At 45.7% G+C, this 18,292-nt stretch overlaps 1 protein-coding gene across 3 annotated transcripts in view; it reads left to right on the forward strand.

Moving 5' to 3' along the window:
- Positions 1 to 18,292, forward strand: part of Tanc1 (tetratricopeptide repeat, ankyrin repeat and coiled-coil containing 1) — a 222,244-nt gene that overhangs the window by 108,823 nt on the left and 95,129 nt on the right. The gene's annotated exons all lie outside the window — the stretch shown is intronic.

Consider the following 18,292-nt stretch of genomic DNA (forward strand, 5'->3'; position numbering starts at 1 on the left):
CAGGCTAGCCTTGAACTCACAGAAATCTACTTCCTCTGCCTCCTGAGTGCTGGCATTAAAGGTGTGCGCCACCACCACCCAGCTAGAGTTCTGGATGCAGGCGAGTGTCCTGGACAGCACTCTGTTCATTACTGCCAAGCCTTGTGTATTGCATCTGTTTGCTGGCTGACATCACGTGCCACTGGACCAGCTCTGAAGGTTAATCTCTGGGCAAGAGTCAGACTTGTAGCAGTGCAGGGGCCCTGGCTCAGGGGCTGCTCGTGTAAGGCTGTTTGACCCCTTTCATGATTAGCAGCTTCAGACGCTTGCTGATACGGAGAAGAAAAGCAAGTAGGAGTTGGCCGCAAGAGGCTGGGGTTCAGATGTGAGGGAAGCCTTTCCGGTGGTGCTCATCCCTGGGGTCCTCACACTTCTTTGATATTCTTTTAAATTGGATGAATATTTGCTTACAAAAGGCAGGATAATTTGGGTTCCCATTGATCACGTGCCAATGAAAATTCTTCTCAATTACATGGGAACATATTCAGGGTTCATCTAGACTGTGTCCTGGGGCTATGAAATTAATTAGTTTCTGGTTTCTTAAATATTTGTGTTGCTTGGAGTGGCATATGCATTATTTCTGAGTCATTTAGTCTGTGTTTGAGATTTATATATGGTAAAATTAAGAGGGAAAACCCTGAGGCATTCTGTGTTTTGGAATGGTGGCGTGAATTTGGTGATTGTCCAGAATCTTTCATTGTTCCAGAACTTTCTTATTCTGGACAGCATTGTTTACAGTTCATTTGTTAGCTGGAACTTGGGAACTTTTTTTTTTTTGGTATGAAGTGATTTCCTGTGCCAAGGAATTTGACCTGTTTATCAGTATTTAGGGAAATTCCTGGAATGTCTTCTGCTTGCTCCACTGTTGTGTCTCTGGGTCAGATGGCTTTTCTTCCTTCAAGCCGTGTTTCCCACAGCGCCCCTCTGGCTAGGTTACCCTGGTTGGAATGACCAATTTTAGGAGTCGTGCGCATCTTCTTTTAACAGCCCTGTTGCTTTGTCTTATCACCAGAGGTGAGTGGGTTTCTCAACAGGAACTTTTTGCTTTGCCCAATTTCAGACTCACGAACCCTCTCCCAGGCCCAACTTTTATTATTGTTTCATACAATCCAGATTTAGCCGAGAAACCTATTATATCAGTTTAACAAGGAAGCCCTGTCCCCACCCCCAGTGCTTGTTCTTCCTCTGCCGACCGCCCCCCTAGGTGATAGTGATCATCTTGGCCTGACTTCAGCAGAACCCTGTTAGGTTCAATCAGCCAGAATCCCCCTCCTTATTCCTGATGTGTCCTCTTTGCGGCCTTCACCCTGTAGCTTGGCTAAACATCCCCCATTTGGCTGTGCAGCTTTCAGAGTTGAGCCTAGTCTTTCCTTTACTGGAAAATTCTACGGCAGGGGGTCCAACACCCACTCCTGAACTAGGTGTGCCTTCCTACACTCTCTCAAGTGTCATTGAATGATGCTTTGTCTTTAACGTTGTGCACTTCACATAACCGATGCTTTAGGGCAACCAAAATGTCTTAGCCAAGTATAATAATAATCTAGAGCCTGCGTCTCACTGAAGCACCTCAGTTGAAGGGAATGCCAAGCACAGAGATTTGACATACTGAAACTGTTCTTTCTGCCACTCAGTTGCTCAGACAATGAATTGCCATGGCTTTTGCCCCGGGGCCGGGGACCACTGTATTTCACACTTGATTTTATCACTGATGACAATGTCAGTGTCTGGTGGGACTCTCTGTAGCATTGGCAGGCAAACCAGGGCAACGTGTCTGTCCTGAAGAGTTTGAAGAGAAGACTCTTCAGATGGGCACAGAAACCCTGGCCACTGTGTCCCTTCTTCCTTGGACAGTATCAGATAGGTTTAGCTTTGAGAAAAATATCCCAAAGTTTTTTCTCTTATAAAAAATGAAATGAAATTTATTTCTAAGTTCTTTGGTTGGTCGTAGGGACAGAAGGATGCAGCCGTCCTCCTGAATATTCAGTCTTTCAACGGATTCAAGAAAAAAAATGCCTTCTAATTTAGATGCTTTTGTTCTACTGAGCAGATCCATGCTAGCAGAACAGGTCTTGTGTACTACCCAAATCCATGTAGCAGCTTAGTGTCTCACAGTGTTGATCTGGTGTTATCATCTTAGTAATTTTAACTCAGAAGATTGAAGGCAAAGCTGGCTGCTTAAGAATGGCAGTGGCTTACAAGACATGAAATAATATTTTCATAGTTCCTAACACACACTTCTGCTTAGTATTATTGGAAAAGTATCCTGAGCTAATGTCTTACCTACCTGTTTTTTTTTTTTTTTTGTCAATTTTTAAAAAGGTTGACATATGGCAGCGAGCATGCACTGACTTTAAAAATAAACATCTATTTTAGAACTAGCACCACTGCTACTAAGGATACAGTAAATGCAGTGTACCTCAGTTCTGGGAAGATAATGAGCCCCTCCATCCTCAGGGTACCCATCTTTTCTCCGCTATAGCCTGCGCACCCCGATTGTTGTTCAGGCCCAGCTTTCAAATTACCTTGCAGGCTTTTTTTTTTTTTAAATAACTTATAATGTTTATGAAGTTGCTTCTAAAAGATGAAAAACCTTGGAATCAAGAGTTCGTGGCCAGCCTGGCTGCACATAGCAAGACCTTGTTTTCACCAACAAAAATCCTCAGGAGCTCCCCTAAGCCACCAGACTGTTTACTTGCTTATATAGAAACACTTCACTGCTTGATGCTAATCAAACTTCAAGCAGTCAGTAGTACATGGTTGTGCATTTTGCTTGCAAGGAGAAATGGCCAGATGCACAATTCTTTACTGATTCGTGCTTACTGTATGTAGCTAATGTATTGGCTGGATGATCAAGAACTTGGAAAGAGCATAATTGGAAAACTGGTGAGAGAGACATTGGAGGATATGGTGGTTTGAATGAGTGTAGTAATAAGAGGAGCGGCGGGGCTGCGTCCCCAGCACCCCGGCTGCCTGGCTAGCTTATGCCCTGAAATAACAACACACAAACTATATTCATTTAAACACTGCTTGGCCCATTTCTATCTAGCCTCTTCTCGGCTAACTCTTGCACCTGGACTAGCCCATTTCTAGTGTAGCCCATGAGGTGGCTTACCAGAAAGATTCTAGCCTACGTCCATCCTGGGTCGGAGCTTCATCGCGTGTGTCTGCCCAGGAGCGGGCAGCATGGCGTCTCTCCTCCAGAGAGCAGAGCTGTCAGTCTGAGCTTACCTCCTCTTCCTCCCAGCATTCTGTTCTGTTTACTCCTCCCACCTATGTTTTAACCTATGAGGCCAAGCAGTTTCTTTATTACTTAACCAATGAAATCAACAGATTGATATATGACACTCCCACATCAAATGAGAATGGCCCCCATAGGCTCACATGTGAATGCTTGGTCCCCAGTTGTAACTGTTTGGAAAGGATTAGGAGGTGTGGCCTTGTTGGAGGAGGTGTGTCACTGAGGGTGAGCGCTGAGCTTTCAAATGTCCACACCATTCCCTCTTTGCTTTCTCTACTTCCTGTTGGTTGCTGAGTACAGGAAGCTCTCGGCTGCTTCTCCAGTGCCTGTCCTCCCTTGCTCCCTGCCATTATGGTTATACCTCTCTGCCATTGTGAGTCCCGGATTTTAAACAGTTTCTTTTGTAAGTTGGCTTAGTCACAATGTTTTGTCACAGCAGTCGAAAAGTAACTGTGGTAAGGAAGATGTGTGTGGCTGGATCTCTGATTGGGCCAAGGATTCTGTGTCCCACACAAATGCTCATCAAAAGGTAGCTTTAGCAGAGTAGGAAGGAGTTCAGTAATCAAGCAGACAGGATGACTGTGCTGTGGGTCGTCAGCCTTTCTTTCTCCTTGGCTATCTCTCCTTGCTCGACACGCCCACGAACAGAGCGGACACGCCCACGAACAGAGCGGCTGTGGTGGTAGAGATGGAAGTCGTGTCTGGGCTCAACAACATGGACTTTCCTCACGAAGGCTGACCTGGCTACAGCTGCTACGAGCTCTGCTGAGTGCCAGAGACCAACACTGAGCCCCAGATCCGGCACCATTCCCCCGGGTGACCAGGCAGCAGCCTGGTGGTGGGTTGACCATTTCGGACCCCTTCCTCCGCTGAAAGGGTGGTACTTTGTGGTCATGCTTTGTCCTTACCGGAAGACATGCTTTAGAGAGACACAGAAGAAACCGTCAGAGACTGGAGCTGTTATTCCATCGTGAGTCAGCTGCTGTATCTGTAATTAGACTCCTGGAACAACACAACTTATGCCTTCCAGCCTCTCCCCCAAATCTACCTCGTGTAAACCCGAGACCCACACGATAGAATTCTTCTCCATTCCTTTTCCCTGCTTTAGATCATAAGGTATTTCAGTTTTCTTTAAGAACTTCGTATTTATTGTCAGCTGTTTCAATATTCTATAATTGATTTTAAAACTAGTTTCCACTTAAATGTTTTTATTATTTTTCATCCAAAGAACTGGTAGCCATGTATGGTAGAACATGCCTATGATTCCAGGGCATGAACAGGTGAGACAAGAGAATTACATATAAAACAAACCTGGTGGCATGACTTAAAATGTTTTCTTTTTAAAATATTTATTTATTTATTATGTATACAATATTCTGTCTGTGTGTATGTCTGCAGGCCAGAAGAGGGCACCAGACATCATTACAGATGGTTGTGAGGCACCATGTGGTTGCCGGGAATTGAACTCAGGACCTTTGGAAGAGCAGACAATGCTCTTAACCACTGAGCCATCTCTCCAGCCCCATGTTTTCTCTTTTTTGCTGCTAATTCCTGGTGTGAATTTTTGTCTGTGATGTCATATGTACCATAGGATGTATCATTTCCCATCTTGCCAAGAACAGCCATAGTGCCTGTGAGGTAGGGGTAGCAGAGTCAGATGTTCAAGTCCGCCCTGGGCTACGTAAGGCCCTGCCTATAAGCATATTGTTTAGCAGTAAGTCATTCATAATGGTGTGTAACCCATCTCCTGAACTCCTGATACCTTTTTTTTTTCTGGTAAATTTTATGCACATCTGATGTCTCCTCAGGGTAGTAGCTTCCCAGAGTGGACTTACTCAACGAGATGGCCTGCACTGGTGAGGAATCTTGCCGCACTCTGGCCAGTTGCTTTCCACAAAGCAATATTGATTTGCTACTCCCTTCAGAGTTCACTGGGAGCTGTTTTTGAAGTTACCGTCTTCTGGAAAACATCTAAATGGTTGGTGCTTGTAGGCATCCTGTCGGTGCTGGCTGTGCCTGCTGAGGCCTTGAAAGAGGTGGAAGGGTTTCTCTGCGACCCTCCTCTTTTGAACTTCCCATCGGTCTGGGCTTCTTAGACATTTCCATTTCCGTTCTTTCCAGGGTACAGTGTTGGGGGCATTATCACAGCTGAATCAGATCAAGTTTGTTTAGAAAAACATTCAGCTGGCGTCCAGTTGCATCTATAAGTGCTTGCTGTCTTTGATGCTTAGAGAGGCTTACAAAGATCATGGAGGCTTCTAAAACTGATAGAGTTGGGAGGGCTTTTAGGAACAGCTTCTGGCTCAGAATTCTTTGAAGAAAAGGAGGCAAAGGTGCCCACAGTCATTATGGAACATGCCTGAAATTTGTAGAAGTTACTGATCTGTTACTAGTACCATTCTGCGTGTGTACTGTAGACTCCTGAGCTGTATAGGAGAGAGTCTTATGTTCTGGTTTCCTGCATGGAGGAGAGCACAGGCTGAAGGCGGTGCATCACATCTGTGAGGCAGGGAACGCACAGTCCCTCTTCCCTGTGCAGAGAGAGTTACTTCTGTCCTTGGCTTTCCTTCGAGTGCCTAAGAGCAGCCTTCAGAAAGGATCCTGGTGACGGGCACACTCTTTGTTTCCTCTGGAAACTGTGTGGTGACCTTCTCCCAGGAGTAGGCAGACAGCTGTCCCTTACTGAGTGAGACTAGGTGTGATTGTCTCTCCTCCAAATGTGTGCCCATACACAGAGCCACTGTTTGCTCCACTTTGAATTCGAGGGCCTCGAGTCCACTTAGTTCTCTGTTCATGGGTCCTAGTTCACCTGTGTGTCATTTGGCTACACCCAGAAATTGCTCCAGGAGCATCCAAAGAAACTAGTGTTACAGTCTGCTTAGGATTTAAGGTGTGTGAGGAATAGCTTGAGTTTTGTTTCTTTAGCATTCCAGTCTCTGTCTCTGTCTCTGTCTCTGTCTCTCTCTCTCTCTCTCTCTCTCTCTCTCTCTCTCTCTCTCTCTCTCTCTCTCTCTCTCACTATATATATATGTGTGTGTGTGTGATATATATATCACAAGTTGTCAACCATTGATGAAGAATATATGATTACTGTGTGTCAGTCCTCTTTAATGAGAGCAAGCATGTATATATTTATCATTAATTTTTAATGTTAGAGATAATAGTTGACAAAGAATTATGCGTACACAGGAGTATGTGAATTGCCAAGCATGGTGATACACATCTGTGGTTTCAGCTACTTAGGAGTTTGAGACAGGAGGATTACTTAAGGCCAGTTCAGGAAATACTGAGACCTTAAAAAGTGTGTGTGTGTGTGTGTGTGTGTGTGTGTGTGTGTGTGTGTGTGTGTGTGTGTAGGGGGGATGTACTAAATATCTAGCCCTTCCGTCCCTCCTAATGGGCAGTTACTTTTGTCTATTGCTTGCTTTTGCCGGGGTCTCCTATGGAGCCCAGGATGACCTCTGACCCCCGGGCTTGCCTCAGCTCCTCCTATGGCATTGCACCCTCCCACCACTCCCAGTTCCCTCCCTCTCTCCTGTGGTGCACAAACAACAGTCACACGTTCACCCGTTTTCCCTAGTGTTGGACACGCGAGGGGTTAGATGAAGAGCAGCGAAAGAGCATTCCCGTCCTAACAGCTAAAGGAACGTGAGATTCTTTCATTGGCTAGGCTGTAGAGTAGAACGGCTGGGTTGGGACATACTTGGTTAACGTTGAGGTTGTGGCCGATCCTTCATGGCTGTCTCGTCAGTGTTCCTTAGTCACAGTTTTACTGTTTGTTTTAAGCTATCAGTCTTGAGTGTTACAAAAAAAAAACCCTGTCTGGTCCATTTTCCACTTAATTAGGTTATAGTGTTTTATGGCTCACAGAAGTTTCTAATTTTCTAAAGTTAAATTGATACATTTTCCATTGTAATTTACCCGGTTGTGTTTTGAAAAACAGATTTATTGAAATCTGATGGCATACCACGTAATTCAGCTATTTAGAGTTTCCAGTGCGGGTTTTAGGGCATTTTCACATGAATGCAAGCATTGCTAAAGTCCAGTTTTAGAACTTTTTAAAATCTCACCTAAGAAAGCAAACCCAAACAAACTTACATTCCTTACTAATCATTCTACATTCCTCCTCATCCTTCGGCCCCCGCTCCTAAGCCCTAAGCAACTATGACTCCATTTTCTATCTCTATAGATTACTATTGTGGGGGCATTCTGTACAATTAGCATCATAAGAGACTGTGATGTTTGGCGAGTGATTTTTGTTGCTGTTTTTGGAACATGCTTTGTACTCGGAATTGACCTCATTCAGTTTTGTTACCAAATAAAATTTTGCGGTATCTATCTACCACACTTTGCCTATCCATTATGGGCAGTTGGTTGTTTCCACTTTGAGTACTGCTGCGTTTTCTTATTTTAACTTGGATGCGCACGTATGTTTTTGTTTGTTCTTGCCTATATATGTAGTATTGGTGTCGGTGGGTCTTACCTGTCGCTCTATGTTAAATGCCTCGCTGTATTGCTAACGTACTTTTTTCAATGACTGCACCACTTGGTGCTCTCACTGGTGGAGCAGAAGTAGACTCAGTTTCCCAGCCAGCCTCTCTCCCTCTGTTTGTCTTCCTGACTCATTGCCCTAGAGCAGATAAACTAGTATCCTGTATTTTATGGCATTTTAACTTTTATTTATTTATTTTTCTTTTATATGCATTGGTGTTTTTCTATGGATGTCCAGTTGCCTGGAACTGAACTGGAATTACAGACAGTTGTGAGCTGTCTATGTGGGTGCTAGGAATTGACCTGGGCCCTCTGGAAGAGCAGTCAGTGTTCTTAACCACTGAACCTTCTTTCCGACCCTTTATTGCACTTTTAATAATCTGAATGTAAATTATTTATCAGCTCCATTTGCAAGCATTCTTCCATTCTGTGATTTCTTTTTCACTATCATGATAGTTTTACTTGAAACAGCAAAGGCTTTCTATTGTCCATCTTTTTGTTTGCCTCTGCCCTTTTGATGTCATGGCTTTATGACCATTACCTAATCTAGCATCGTGCTGTTTCTCCTAAGAGTTCTGTCATTTTCACTTCCTAGTACTTGGATCTGTGGTCCATTTGGGGTAACCTATGTATACTGTGAAGTGTAGACTAAATTCACCATTTCCATGTGGACACCACTTGCCCCTGACCTGTTTATTGAAAAGACTCTTCTTTCCTCCTTGGTTGGTCTTTGGTTGACCGACATTGCTTCATCAAACCAGCCCTTGCTCTGCTCCCCGCTTTGCTCATGTCGTATGTTATGCCTTAGGTCAGGCTGTCTCGGAGCTGACTTCAGGTGCAGCTTTGATCTCACTCCATGAAGCTTCCCTTTGCCCTATGGGAGGAGTAGCCTCTGAAGGCAACAAACCCCACACACCGTATTTCCTTCTGCCAAGCCTTGCATCTCTCTGCTTTGATAGTGGATGCATGGATTCCTCCAGGACAGAAGTTTTTTGTCTTTGGTTCTTGTTTGTGCTGCAGGAGCCCTGAAAACAGTATCTAAGTCACGTTCTTAATGCTGGGGGTGGGGACGGGACCCAGACATGAGAATTTTGGTATCCTGCTTTGACCAGCAATGTGTGATTGGTTGAAAATACTAATGGGCACATAAACAATTTAAAAGCACCTTGCGTCCATAAAGCCTTGAATATAGCTATTTGCCATGTCTACAGAGACCACATAGTTAAAGTCCAGCTTCCTCTTCAGGCTGGGCTGCGTGTACACTGTGAGCAAAGGCAGTGTGCGTGTGCGTGAGTGCGGGTCTGTTGGCAGCCCCCTTGAGTTCCCGCACCCCGGTGGGTCGCACTCTCGTTTTCTTAGGTTTCTCAAGGCTTGCTGCCTGTTTCCTGCCGCTCGCTCGCCGGCAGTTAAGGACAGCTGGAGGTTTTAGCCGGTCACACGTGTAGCGGTGTCAGCTGCACCCCGTGGTTGTGTCAGATGGCGTCTGGAATGAGCCCAGAGTCTTGCTCACAAATGAATGCTTTGCCTCAAAGAAAATAGGCGGGGATGGGGACAGTGGGGATCTTTCTGGTTATTGCTGATTCACAGCGAAACCCAGAATTCACAGAGGCCGGCGGAAATGGTCCCATCTCTCTCTGACATTAATGAATGTTAGTGTGAGGTAGGGCTAGGCAGAGAGGGCTGGCGCCTTTGGCTTGAATCCTCAAAATTGTTGTGAAATGTGGATGTTGGTAGGGGGTAGGAATGGCTGGCTGTGTTGAAGGCAGAGTAGCCAAAGATGTGCAAAGCCAGGAAGTGGGAAAGGAAGGTGACTCAGAATGGGGATTTTTTTTATTTGTTTTTTTAAGGAAATGGACTGTGGAGAAGAGCATGTCTTCTCATTGTCTGCTCATATGGCTCTGGCAAAGCCAGCTCCAGTCTCTTGCCCTTGTTATATAAGGACACATATACTGTCATGGGGTATTGCTTAGCCTTAAAAGCCCGAGTTTTTTTGTTTTTTGTTTTGTTTTGTTTGTTTGTTTTGTTTGAGACATGATTTCTCTGTGTAGCCCTGACTGTCCTGGAACTCACTTTGTAAACCAGGCTGGCCTTGATCTCATAGAGATCCACCTGCCTCTGCCTCCTGAGTGCTGAGATCAAAGGCTTGTGCCACCGCTGCTGCCGGGCCAGGCCCACCTATGTTTAATGATCCTCCCAAAGCCTATTTCCTAATGACCTGGCTTAATATAAACACAGCACGTGTTCGTCCCCACCCCACTTGAACACATACGTACCTGGCAAACACTGCCACTAAACTACATCCTCTAGTACCACCCAGGGGTTCTTCTTTCTTTTTCCTTGTGCTGAACGTGGAAGCCAGAACATTGAACATGCTAGGTGGGTGCTCTTCCTCCCAGCTAAATTCCCAGTCCCATAGCCGCCATTGTTTAGGGTAGTGAGCGCTGAGCCCAGGAGTCTTGCTGAGAGTAGCTGCTGCTTTAGAGTAGTAGGCCCTGTCACTCCTGTGTCCTTTCTTTGTATGAAGATGCCGGGATACAGAACATAGGACATGCTTCCTCGTGGAAGGTTGAGTTTCTCATTGCTTCCTTCCTTGCTGATCACTGGTGCCAAGTGCTGGTAAACATGTCACCTTTGGAAAACCCTGGGCAGATAACTCCCCACTGAAAGCTCTGGCTTGGGTTGAGTAGTCTCCCCCACTGAGGTGGGGAAGAACCTCATGGGTGCAGTTTATCACCAATTGCCCTCGTCACAGGCAGGCCAGACTTGGGTATTCCAGCAGGGTGTGCTAGAGCAGCCGTCAGGTGTTTCCTCATTAGCAAGGGTGGGACTCTGGTGCCTTTCACTGGTGTGATCTTGGATGTGTTTCCCTACATGTCCATGTGGAAATACTAAACAACCCTGGTGGCCTGCCGTTAGGAAATTGGCTGGGGAGGGTGTGTGTGGCTGATTAAAAATAGGTGGGCTTGCAAGAGCAGAGACCCCATGGCAGTGGTATATGCTCTTATATGACTAGGAAAAGAGACTAGAGCTGCCTTTGTCACAGCCATGTGAGAACACAGTTTCTAGTTAGTTCTTTGATCTTGGACTTTCTGCTCTGCAAACTATATAAAATAAATAGTTTAAGTTACTCGGTATGGGATACTTTTATTATAGCAGCCTGAACTGACTATACCACAGGGCAGCCACATTTAACTTAGATGCAGACTGATGCCGTGATTTCCTTGGGAACCATATGCCGTGGAGCCCATCCCCATCTTCCTTCATTTGACTCAGTGGCCACCACTGCGTTCCCACGGGATCTTCATCCTCAGCCAGATGCCCGCCAGTGGGATTCCACCCTCAGATGCGTGTTTTCTGGCAAGGCTGTGTCATCTTGATGTGCAGTTCTGCCTCCAGCAAGGCTTTGCTCCTTGTGACTAGGGCATGAAAGCAACATAGCCCAGCGGGCTCCAGTTCCAGGTTTACCTCCAGCCGCTGGGGTCACTCATTTTTTCTTGACTTTGCGCATGACTTATGGGACACAAATAAAATGCTGTGTATGGGTAATTGTCCGGGGAGGGAAGCTAAGCCAGCTTTCGGAACTGGGGATCAGAGCGGAAAGGCCTACAGAAGCAATGGGTCTCGGCAGAAAAGGGAAATGTGGGTAAAGCGGAAAGTGCCCGGTGATGTCCTGCCATGGTCATTGATGCCACTCCCCATATGCTCTCAACAGAAAAGAGAGGCCAGTGTTCAAGAAGATCGTGGTGGCTGCATACTCCGCAGAGCTCCCTATCTCCTCGCTAAGCAATGGAGAGTGCAGTCAAGCAGACAGTAGCCTGGCGTTTGGAGCTGAGCATAGGAGAAAGTCATGGTGTTCCTTAATCCAGGCAAGCCATCGGGTCAGCACTTGAGTGGAAACCTTCATGTCCATTTGAGCATCACTTCACTGCTCATAGAAGCCACTCACAAACATTCAGACTCTGGATGTCTACCATATGGCGTGGAGAGCTCATATGTCATACCAGAAACATGTAGCTTGCACATTAGAATGCTGTCGTGTGTACAGGGCAGTGGGGGCAGAGCCCGACTGTGGGATCAGCCAGTGAGACTGCCATCGTTGGCCATGTGTCCTCTTTTTCTTTATGGAGGAGGTGCAGGAGGCTGCAGATGAGGTAATCGTGCCCTAGTTATGACTCCACCATGATACTTGAGGGTGTTGTCTGACAATACAGCAAGTCCTAGGGACAATGCTATTTTGGGCAGCACAGAGTTTCTGGGGCCTCTAGATAGAACACTTGTTACTGATACAAATGGAAGCTCCCATTTGTGTCAGTCAGAAAATGATTGTGGACCCTAAGCCCTTTAGTAAAGATTCAGTAAGGGATTTCTTTTATTAAAAACATTCTGTACAGTTTGTATTTTTCCAGTGATACAGTTTTTGTTAGAGCCAAATGTATACATTCTGAGACATGAATGAATATGTATACATTAACACTTGCGTGCGCGCCTAAAGAGATACTTGGGATAAATGGATATTTTAAGTTATCTGTGAAATGTGAGTAGGTACAGTCTGTATTAAGTGAACATGAATTTTTATATACTGTCCCCGCTTTTCTCTTGCTGCCTTAATAAAGTATCCCCAGGCTTTGTCCTATCCAGGAGGACAGACTGGGGTTCAGGGCCCAAGTCCTTGTTGCTCGTAGTGCTATGTCTTTGCAGCCTACTAGACTGACCTCTCCCGATACTTGGTCTCTTATATAGAAATGATAATCATCCACCACATATATCTTTGGGAGAGTTATAGAGGCTGTTGATGAAGAGATGTCCCCTAGAACACGCTAGAGAAGAGCTTCTGAGTTCATCAAAGTGGCTCTAACTTCTGAGACCCCAAAATTTGCCCTCTCTGGCCTTTGTTGGTCACCCTCATTTATTTATTTATTTATTTGTTTGTTTGTTTGTTTATTTATTTATTTATTTATTTAAACTTTGTATCTCTGATCAGGAGGATGGAGAAAGCAATACTAATGAAATGCAGGGACTTCTAATAAGCAACTGCTATTTAGATTTTGGTTTGTAAATGTCGATGGGCCTGTTCAGTGTGGATTTGTCCTCAACATTCTGGGAGCGAGTTGACGCGTCCGTAGCTTCTGTAGAAAGGATGCTGCCAGTTACTGAATTGGTTTTCATTTCCGGTAGCATGTGTTGTTCCCAGCCCGGTGCCTTACACTTGTTTATTCTTGTTCCTGTGGCCGCTTTTATGGAAAGAGGCAGAGGCGAAGCAGTGGCAACACGAGTAAGCCAGTTTGGAGGAGTGCGTGAGAAGCATTTCATGAGCACCGAGCTTAGGGCGCCTCAGAAGGCTACCTGAGCCCAGGAAGATTCTGTCCAGGAGAAATGATATAGGTGGGCCACATCAAGAAAACCAGTCCAGTTCCTGAGGACTGATATTTATTGGTTTGGGATTTTACAGTGCCCTCTTTTTTTTTTTGTAAGATTTTTTTTAAAAAAATGTGTATATGTGCACACAGAGAGATACACATATGTGTGGGTGCCTGGAGAGACCAGCAGAGGCCATTGGATGCCCTGGAGCTGGAGTTACAGACTCCCCTGAAATGCCTAAACTGGAAACCGGGACCCGAACTCCTGTCTTTGGACAGCAGCAAGCGCTCTTAATTGCTGAGCCATCTCTCTAGGCCCATTTCTTCTTCTCACACTTTGTGGTGTTTTACTAAGCTATTTACTTTTTGAGGAAGGGGAAACAATTCTTACTTGTCTCCTGAAAGCTGTGAGCCACCTTGGATTTTCTGTGATATATAGAAGGTGAACATCAGAGTCCTGTGAATTTGCTCTGAAACGAGGAGGGAACTTGACAGACTGCTTAAGAGGATCCCACTGTTACATGTGCTTTTGCATCTTTTTATTATCTTTGTGGCCGGCATCCCCCTTTTTTTTTTCTCTTTCACCCAGATTATTAGTCACTGTTTCTTCCTTTATATGGAGTGCCCCAAAGATCACTTTCAGCTCCAGCTTTCCCGAAGTCCTTAGCAACTGCTCCAGCGTCCTTTTCCTCACAAGAGGACGCTGTGAGGTGGAGGTGGCTCTGTGGCGGTGATGTTTGTTTTTCCGAATGGCCTCAGAGGCACTCCGAGTTATTTGAGTCTGTCTTTCACTCTCTGTGAGCTTTCATAAACATTTGTTTCATGTGGGTTTTCTGAATGTTAGCTGTGTGGGCGCTGGGCTAGGGATGAGGGACACACAGAGGGAAATAAACCCTTGGCCCTAAGCTCTTGGGAACACCCAGTTTAGTGAGGGAGCCTGGTGATGGTGAAGACACAGAAGTGTCTGGAGTGTTGTGACCTCATGGGAAGGAGGAAGGGTTCTTGGTGGGAGGCAGGGATGGTTCCCTGTGTGTGTGCTGTTGCAAGGGATTCTTAACAGATGAGGTCCATGGCAAACCAGAGCTCCTAAGGGGCATCTAGCTGGCCATGGAACCCCCCCCCCCCCCGTGCTGGTCAGGCGGCATGTGGAAATGTGAATCCAGGCCAGAGTGGATGTGACCTGTGAGAATAGCTGGGTCCTGGAGCCAGGAAGGATTTCATTTTGTTGTTCTTATTTTGGTTTTGCCAGTAACGTCCTTTGACTGTTTTTATACCGAAAGATGAAAGGAGCTTGTGGTTTAGAGCAGAGCCGGTTTTCTCCTTGCCGCTGGGAGTTGAGACTGGTTGGGACTCCAGCAGAGATTCGCACCAAACACGGCAGCTTCATTCTCTGCAGGGCCAGGAGAATGCAGCAAGGTGGATGGTGATCTGAGAGAACATTAGGGAAAAACTCCCCTTATGGTGATGAATGTGCACTTGAGGGAATAAAGTAGGAGACAGTGGCTCGGGGCAGGTCCATTTTATCATCACACATGATGTTGACATTGCACCTGGGATATCCGCGAACCATCATTGAGGGCACTGCCCCTGCCTCTGCCCAGTGGGTTCAGAGCTCAGGGATCTATGTCTTGGCAGAACCGTTTGGGAAAGTTGCTACTGCTCCAGTTTGGTTTTCTAGATTAATTTGGATTTGGAAAAAAAATTTTTTTTGTTGTTGTTGTACCTTTTTTACCTTTACATTACCCCCCCAATACAGTTTTTGTGATATTTCCAAGGTGGGCAGTACTCCTACGTCTTTTAAAAATTAGAACTCCAAGGTGATGGTTGGTCCTAAGGTTCTAAGGAATGCGAGTTCTGTTGGAACCCGTGTGTAGTGCTGGTGGAATTCCCCGCTATGTGCACTGATTTGACTTAGCAGGCCAAGAAGGACTTTGGATCTTTCTGGAGTCCTGTTTGTGCAGCGCGCAAGGGTGTCCGAGCGCAGAACCCAGGTTCAGATCTCTGGTCTTGAGCAGGGAGGTAGTTCGGGATGTTGAAAGTCAAGTGTAACAAAGAATGAAAAGTGTCTGTTAGCTTTTGGAAATAGGACTATTGACCAGAATTGACCAGCTTCTGCCAATTTGGTCAGACGGGAACTCCATTAGGCCACCGTGGTCTCTGTTGCAGCCATTGGATCTGGCCATCATGGCAAAGACAACCATAGACAATATGTAGATAGATGGTCATGACTGTAATCTGACAGGCGCTTATGAACGCACTTGGCGGTCTTCCTCTCATGCCTTCCCTAACCTTTGCCCCTTAGAAATGGAGAGTTAGAATTTATTCAGTGCTAGACATGCGACACATTTGCAATCCTATATAGAAGTGTCAGCCCATTCTACCGTTGGTGGAGTTCCAGGACTGCAGGCAACAGCTCCTGGTGGTTACACACCCAGCTGATAAATGGCCGGGACCTGAATTCTCCCCTGATTTCAAAGCCTGGCTCATTCTTCCTCACTGACCTGTGACCCAGGGCAGTAGCCTTAGCCCTGGTCATTATCAAGAGTTCTCGTTGGCACAGATGGCATGGTACCCCACACTCCCGCCATTGTCCTTCCTGTGACCAGCACGAAGCCAACCAAGCTCTGCTACTTCCCCTGTGCCCTCTACAGTAAGTATGTGGGACTCAAGGACACAGGTGCCTCCACAGGTGCTTCTGTCAGATACTATTTGAGCCATGGATGACCTTTGATTTTATTTTTCGAGACCGTTTGGAGTATTTTTAGATTTATGGAGAAGTTGCAAAGAGCAATATAAAGAAGTTCCATATATCCTAGTGGCCAGTTTCCACGATTGTTAACACAGCATTGTGTGCTACAGTCTGTATAATTATTGAGCCAACATTGATGCTTGCTAAAGTCTATACTTGTGGGTTTTCCCCGACTAATGCTCTTTCTCTGATTCACATCGCTATATCACATTCAGATATTATGTCTCCATAGATTTCTTTCTTTATTTTTAAAGATTTATTTATTTATTATGTAGACAACATTCTGCCTCCATGTATGCCCGAACGCCAGAAGAGGGTACCAGATCTCATTACAGATGGTTGTGAACCACCATGTGGTTGCTGGGAATTGAACTCAGGACCTCTGGAAGACCAGCCAGTGCTCTTAACCACTGAGCTGTCTCTGCAGCCCCCCCCCCCTTCTTTTTTGTTTGGTTTTCACGTATCTCTCTGTGTAGCTCTGGCTGTCCTGGAACTTACTCTGTAGACCAGGCTGACCTTAAACTTAGAGATCTGCCTGCCTGTGGCTCCTGAGTGCTGGGATTAAAGGCTTGAGCCTGTCAGTTTCTCAGACTCTGTTTTGATGACCCTGGTGGTTTGGGTATGGTATTTTGTAGGTTGCCTGTCTGTTGGGATGTGTCTGGTGTTTTTCTCACCACTGGCCAGAATTTAGGAGTTTCAGGCAGAACTCAGAGGTCCTGGGTGGCTTTTTCCGTCCCCCAAAGGTGAAGGTACATACCAGCGGTGTAATTTACCTCTGTTCATTTGCTCTTGATCATCTGGCCAAGGTTTTGGCTGTCCACTTTCTCCCTGGAAGTTACTCTGTCTCCTTCCCTCCCCATTTCCATCAACCACACAAGGAACACACTTTGTGCTCTGCGTGGTCACTGTACATAGCCCGCAGGTAAGGGTGGGCACTAAGCTCCTGACAGTGGAGTTGTCCATGTAAATCTTTGGGGATTATTCTGGGTCTTGAGAGTTGTGTCTTCCCTATTCATTTATCCCCGTGTGCAGGGCCTTCCAGATGTCAGGGATGCTCTGACCTTTGCGTCTGCTTTGGTGCATGGCTGGTGCCCTGTGAGACTGTCTATGGGCATGCATTGTTCAGAATCCGGTCTGTTAGGTGTAAGATGGGTCGGAAGTCGTTGCCTCTGAGATTTAATTCCTTAATATAAACTGCTAAGCATACATGTGTCACCTAAAACCTTAAAGAAAAAGCATCTTGGACTTTATACTTGTTAGGTTGGCAATCACTTTTTGCCTCGATGGTGAAGAAACGTCTCTGGCAAGCATGTTATCTCAGGGGCTTTGTCTGAGACTGGCATTGAAGCAGCGCCACCTTGTGGTCAATACTGGATGTTCCAATGACGATTTCTGCTAAGTTCTGCAGCAAGTTTTTTTTAAAAGGAAAATAATATTTGTTCTTCTAAGGATTCAAATCTTCTCCTTTGGTTTTACATATTACCAAATTTAGACTTTAAAGTAACCAATTATAGTTGTTCTAAGAAGAAAAAGAAAGCACCTTGGACTGGCGAGATGGCTCAGTGATCAACAGTGCTTTCTGCTCAGTCACAAGCACCTGAGTTTGGATCCCAGCACTCATGTCTGGCAAATGCTTGTTAACCCTGGCTCTAACTCTGAGGGACCCAGTGATCTCTTCTGGCCTCTGAATGTTTTTCAAAAGCATAGATGTTAGGTCAGGTGTTCTCAGCCTGGTTCTGATCTCAGTCAGCTTTCGTAGGAAGGTCAGATCTATTGTAGCAGCTTCCACTAATAAAAATCCCACAGGCACCTGGGCTGTGGTGTGTTCAGCATGGAAATCTTTTTTTCTGTTCTCTCTTGGACCCAGAACATTGACAGGGTCAGCCCCACTGCCAGGGGCATGGCAGAGGTCTGGGTTACTGCAGGTGATGGCAGGAGGCAGGCTGTTTGGACTCCAGAGTGACTTATGGCTCAGCCCAGCACATCACTGCCTGAGGTCAGCAGGCAAGAAAGTGAGTGCCTCCCCAGTACCTCACTGTCAAGCGTGCTTGTCTGTGGCTTAGACCGGAGTACTTCCTTTGTTTAAACAACAGCAGCACCACAGGAAGAGGACTGGAGGAGCTTTCAAGGACATGGGCAGTGATGCCTGATGGGTAGCCTTGCCACCTGGGTAGAAACGGAGGACAAGCAGTGACTTAAGAGTCCCTTTCCTTCCACTGATATTTTGAAAGGAAGGCTTGACCTTACCAGGTGGAGAGTCCGTTTTAAGAAGACTCTTTAATTTCTGAGAGCAACATCTTATTGCATACGACTTATAAAATAATCTTAAATTGCTTTTCAGTATAGTCTAGCCTTTAAATTTACCTTTAAGTCTTATTTTATTAATTTAAAAACCTGTTTAGCATGAATTCCATCTAC

The sequence above is a fragment of the Microtus ochrogaster genome, chromosome 4 (genome assembly GCF_000317375.1).
Source record: "Microtus ochrogaster isolate Prairie Vole_2 chromosome 4, MicOch1.0, whole genome shotgun sequence".
Classification (NCBI taxonomy): domain Eukaryota; kingdom Metazoa; phylum Chordata; class Mammalia; order Rodentia; family Cricetidae; genus Microtus; species Microtus ochrogaster.